We start from the raw sequence: 6,000 nt of genomic DNA on the forward strand, positions 1-6,000 counted from the left end.
GGTCAGCAGGCCTACATCGACAAGGTCCTTAATCGACTCAGACGGAGACACTACACCGAGACTCTCTTCTCGTGCAAGTCACTCGCCCGGTCTCAGCTTAATCTTTTTAACCCAAAACTTGGTACCTGGCAGAGGTACATCTTTTCCGATGTTGAATCCATCGCGGCCATGATGGATCCACCATCAAGTTTTATTTTTGAAAACATCCCACCCACTTTTGCCACAACATCTTTTGTAAAAACAAAACCTTTTGTTTTTCTAAAGCAAAGCTAAGCATCAAAAAGCTTTTGTAAAACAGGTGATCAAGGAAGGTAATCAAATTCAAGGAAGGTAATGCAGGAATGGTTTTATCAAGCAACTCCTATCACTTAATGCAGCAATCAAGTGAGAAAGATTTTAAAACAGCAAGGAAGGTGGCAAATGCACCGGGGCTTGCCTTCGTTTACATTTGATTCGGGTTCGGATCCACAAATATCGAAGAAGAAACTATTCCCGGCCTGAGATTCCGAAGGTGGTGGTGTCCTGTCTTCGGGGACTTCTATCTCTTCTTCTCGTTCTAATCATAACCATACATATGTATAAGAATGGATGCCATGGGATGCTCATGAGGATGCAAAGATAATATAAACTTATTATCTATGTCTTGAATACAACTTTCCTTCACGGCACTCCGAGAACTTAGGGTTTCCGGAGTCGGTAAAGGAGTTCATAGGGCAGGGGGGGTGGTTTTGGGTTTTGGTGATCAAACAAGGTCCAAATCAATTCAAACCCTACCCAAGGCTTCTAAATATTGTTTTAAGTTCCCATAAAAAGTTTGGGCATTTTTGGACTTACCAATTATTTTCTAAAAATCCATAACTAATACTTTTAACTACTTTAAATACCCTAAAATTTCTTATTTCCACTAAAAATCATAAAACTATTTTTACTAAATTCTAGGGAAAATAACAAGCCTAGGAAAATTAGTTTCACAATTTTAGCATTTTCTACATTTTTCTACATATTTCTAAAGCTCTGCTGTAAAAGAAAAAGGAAAAGGTTTCAACAGTGATGGGCCGGATTCAGCCCAGGCGGCCCAGGTCCAGGGTAAAACGCGCCCGCGCGCGCCCGCGCCCTGGCGGTTTTGCAGAAAGGGCCTCGCGTTTCAGAACAACCCAAAGTAGATCCGTAGCACTATTCACTGAGTCGCTGACGGTTTGCAGAAACGCCCGTGACTTTCTATTCCTTCACCCGACACGTCCTCGACGGCGTTCACGCCCCGCCGAGCTCCGGCGAGCGCCTGAACCGGCCAAAAGGGGCAACGGCTAGGGTTTTTTGAGCAGCAGACACCAAATTCCAGTCCTAAGGACCCTTTCCCCCCAATCAATTTCATACTTGGTGATCTGCCAAGCTCTGCCCGCGAGGACAGTGCACGACGCAGATAGGTGTTTGTGTTCCAATCGATTCATGGCAGTTAAGTTCAATTGGATGGTTTGGAGAGCATCAAGGACACATGAGAATGTTAGAACAAGACTGAGGATGGCAGTATCGGACCTGATTTGCGCTGGCCGCGGCGAGGTCAAGTTGTGCGGTGTTCCTGAGCGTTTTGGGGGAAATCTCGAATTGATGCTTTCTGGTGGATGATTGTGGCCGATTAGCGGTGGCTAGCTAGCCGACTACCTCACGGAGCTAGACACGGGCTCAATTTATAGGGAGGATGGGCGGTGGCCGCGAAATTGGACGAGACACGCGGCGGTCGGAGGTGAAGAAGAAGGCACTGGCCGCGTGAGTTCGTGGCCAACGGCGTGGCAAGCTCACCGGCGACGATGGGACAACTTTAAGGTGTCACGGTGGTGCGGTGGAAAGGCTAAGCCACGCGGCACATGGCCGGGAGGCGGCGGTCACCGATGAGGTAATCCGCTCAGCCGCAAAGAGGGAGAGAGGGCCACGGGGGTCACCGGAGTGATCGCCAGCTCACTGTCGGCGAAGATCTTTTACCGTGTGCCCTTATCTGCCCATCCCGTGCACAAGTCGGGCCAGCAACGGCACGAATCACGGCGAAGGTGTCGTCGGCGGTGGGAGTTCCGCGCTGGCAGCCTGATCCAATCCAGGCTACTGTACCATGGTGAACACCCCATTCAGAGCGACTGACAGAGTGATTTGCAAGGGAGTTTTCTTCCAATTTCATGTGACAACAGGTCCAAGTCTCTGCATCAAAGTTGTAGTGCTACATACCAGCTACAACTTTGCTACATGGTGTTGTCACAAAAAGTCACTGAATCTGGTTTGAAATTGGGCTTGAAGTTCAGGGCATGAGTCTGTTAGTCTGATATTCAGACAGAACCAGACTGACAGTCCAACTTGGGTTGAGATTTTCTCCACATTTTTCATAAGAACATGGCTTGAATCCTTAAACAAAGTTGTTCTCCAATGATTGGTCTTCAACTTTGATGTGGTCACCTAACATGAATTCTCACTATTTTGAAAGTTACACAGCCCCAAGGTTGGGCCTACAACCCTGTTTTCAGACTTAGCATAGGAATCAAAATCAAGGTCCTTTTTGCAAATGAGTCCAAAACTTAGGGTTTGGCTTTCAAGTCCACATATTTGTGAACCAATTGACTTAAAACACTTATTTAGCTTGGTTTTTGCACTTTAGTCCAAAAGTGGACCAATTTTGCATATAAGCCCCTAGGGTTTGGTTTCAGGGTTTTCCAGGGTTCCAATTAGGGTTTCTGGTATCCCAGGGGTATAAATGTGATTCAAGTTTATTCTTGGGGTCATTTTATGACTTTTACCCAAAAGTCTTTAGGTTTCCTTAACTTGGGTTAAGTTTTACCCCTTTAATCCCTGTTTAGGGTTAAAGCTTCCTATCCAGGGTTCTATTTGCAAAACATTAAAACAATACAACTTGTTTGAAATTTTTGCCTAGTGAATGCACTCTAGGTGTGTCAAACATATGCAATGCCAATGCTCATGATGTCATGCTCAAGTTTTATTACAGTAACACCAGGGGTGTTACAGAACCTGCAGGAACAGTTTGTCTGTAGTATGCGTATGTTTTTCGCGGCCGCCGAGGCCCAAACATCTTATTGTCGTGTTATAAAGCTGTGTTTCCTTTCCTCTTATTTCGAGTATCAGGACTTGTTTGTCTGTAGCAGAATCGCTTATCCGAGCAAGAGTTACTTTTCGCGGAAGGTGATGAGTGAGGTATCCGTATCCCGGAGGCGTAGGAGTCCCTCGGCTCGGTCGGCCTTGCCGCTTACGTGTACTCTTACTCGTCCGCAGGATTCTGTTATCGATATAGTCGAGGAGGCACGAAAATCATTCTGGCAGAAAAGTTTTCGAGTGTTGGGACTTGTTCGGTAGCAGAATCGCTTATCCGAGCATGAGTTACTTATCGCAGAAGGTGATGAGTGAGGTATCCGTATCCCGGAGGCGTAGGAGTCCCTCGGCTCAGTTGACCTTGCCGCTTACGTGTACTCTCGTCGTTTTCAGGATCCCGCTATCAAAGCAGTCGAAAAGGGCGAAAGACGTTCTGGCAGAAAGACTTTTTCCGATGAAAATTTTGACGCAGAGGGGGTTCCCCCCTTCTAGCCCCTGAGGGAGGGTCGGGCTTTGCCGAGGCAAGGCTGACCCTTCCTTGACGGTTAGACTCTATTTGTGTATGTAAAGAGAACAGGGTATATGAACGACTTGAAACTTCTTAAGGGTAGAAGCGACGTAGCTATTGGATGTTCCAAGCGTTGCTGTAGACCTCGCCTTCTTCGTTGGCCAGCTTGTAGGTTCCGGGCTTCAAAATCTTGGCGATGATGAACGGCCCTTCCTAGGGAGGAGTAAGCTTGTGGCGCCTCGGGTGTCTTGGCGCAGCCGAAGTACCAAGTCTCCCACCTGGAAGCCTCGGGGCCGAACCCCTCGGGCGTGGTAGCGTCGCAGAGACTACTGATACCACGCCGAGTGTAACAAGGCCATGTCCCGAGCCTCTTCGAGCTGGTCCAGTGAGTCTTCTCGGCTAGTCTGGTTGCTTCGGTCGTCGTACGCCTTTGTCCTCGAGGAACCGTATTCTAAGTCCGTGGGCAAGATAGCCTCGGCCCCATATACTAGAAAGAACGGTGAGAAACCCGTGGCTCGGCTTGGCGTCGTCCTCAGACTCCAGACCACCGAGGGTAGTTCCTTCATCCACCGCCTGCCGAACTTGTTGAGGTCGTTGTAGATCCTCGGTTTAAGTCCCTGCAGAAGCATACCGTTGGCACGCTCCACCTGCCCTTTCGTCATGGGGTGAGCTACGACGGCCCAGTCCACACGGATGTGGTGGTCCTCGCAGAAGTCCAGGAACTTCTTCCCAGTGAACTGGGTGTCATTGTCGGTGATGATGAAGTTTGGGACCCCAAAGCGATGGATGATGTTGGTGAAGAACGCCACCGCCTGCTCGGACCTGATGCTGGTTAGGGGTCGGACCTCGATCCACTTGGAGAATTTGTCGATGGCGACCAGCAGGTGCGAGAAGCCCCCGGGTACCTTCTGCAAGGGACCGACGAGGTCTAGACCCCACACAGCAAACCGCCAGGTGATGGGTATTGTCTGCAGGGCCTGAGCGAGCAGGTGCGTCTGTCTCGCGTAGAATTGACACCCTTGGTAGGAGCGTACAATCCTAGTGGCGTCGGCCACCGCGGTCGGCCAATAGAAGCCTTGTCGGAAGGCGTTCCCAACGAGGGCTCGAGGTGCTGCATGGTGACCGCAAGCCCCCGAGTGTATCTCTTGCAATAGCTCCTGTCCTTCGGCGACAGATATGCATCGTTGGAGAATGCCCGAGGGGCTGCGGTGGTAGAGCTCCTTTTCATCACCCAGTAAGACGAACGACTTGGCGCGCCGCGCCAGTCGCCGAGCTTTGGCCTTGTCGAGGGGTAGCTCTCCTCGGTGGAGATATTGCAGGTACGGGGTCTGCCAGTTTCGATTAGGCGTGACCCCATTCCGCTCTCCCTCGACGCGAAGTGCCTCACTGTGGCGGAACTGCCCGAATTATTCCGACTTAAGTGCCCAAGTCCCACCTTAAAGGCTAGACCACACTTAAATGGGAATAACCCGTCAATCCCTCGGATCTAGTCCGACAAGGCCACTGACAGGATCAAGTACCACAATCTCACTCGATGGTGAGTCACAGAGCAAATACAATAAAACGTAAAACCATACATTAAGGAGTATTAAATTATTACATCACCATCGGAGTTTTGCAAAAGTAGTCATCATTGTTCGAAGTGCAGCAGAATGAAACTAACGGTAAATAAACAGAGAGATGGGGAAGCCTGTCCCATCACTCCTCATGCTCCTCCTCAGTCGAGGTAGGGTCCCACTCGACAGTCCAACCCGGTGGCAAGATGGACGGCCAAGTCACTCCAGCAACCATGTCCTCTAGAGAACCTGTAAAAATTATGCCACAAGCAAGGCTGAGTATACTAATACTCAGCTAGACTTACCCGGTGTGAGGAGTCTACTCCTCTACCTCTAGACATGCAGCTGTTTGGCTGTGGGGTTTGGTTGCCAAAAGCACTAGCTGAGTTTCTAAATCAAGTTTTTAACTTTGTCAAATTAAGTGTGACTCTCTTAAGGCTAAAGATGTACTATCTACTCATACATAGTAGCAAACATTTTTAGCAATCAACATCTTATATCAACTCATCATATTTCCACTTGTTACTCAATGCAGTCAATGGATCAAGCAGTCTCATTAGCTGCGAGAAGCAGACGATTCGAATCGAGTTTTTATCCTTGCAAGGTAAACCTAAACACATGACATGCAGGGGCACTCCGTCCCCACACACATCAACTGTCCCCATCGATTCCCTGGCAACAGAAAGGGGCTCACCGCCTTGGCGTACAATGCCTCACTGACCCCGACTCCGTCGTGCAGTGAACACACTTGTACCCCACCATAACCGGAATGGGAGACCACGTCTCAGGTCGCGTGAGGAGGGCAATCTGCAGGCAGGTTCACTCAGGTACTAGGCTTACCGATTTACCATA

Source organism: Zea mays, chromosome 5, assembly GCF_902167145.1.
Source record: "Zea mays cultivar B73 chromosome 5, Zm-B73-REFERENCE-NAM-5.0, whole genome shotgun sequence".
NCBI lineage: Eukaryota > Viridiplantae > Streptophyta > Magnoliopsida > Poales > Poaceae > Zea > Zea mays.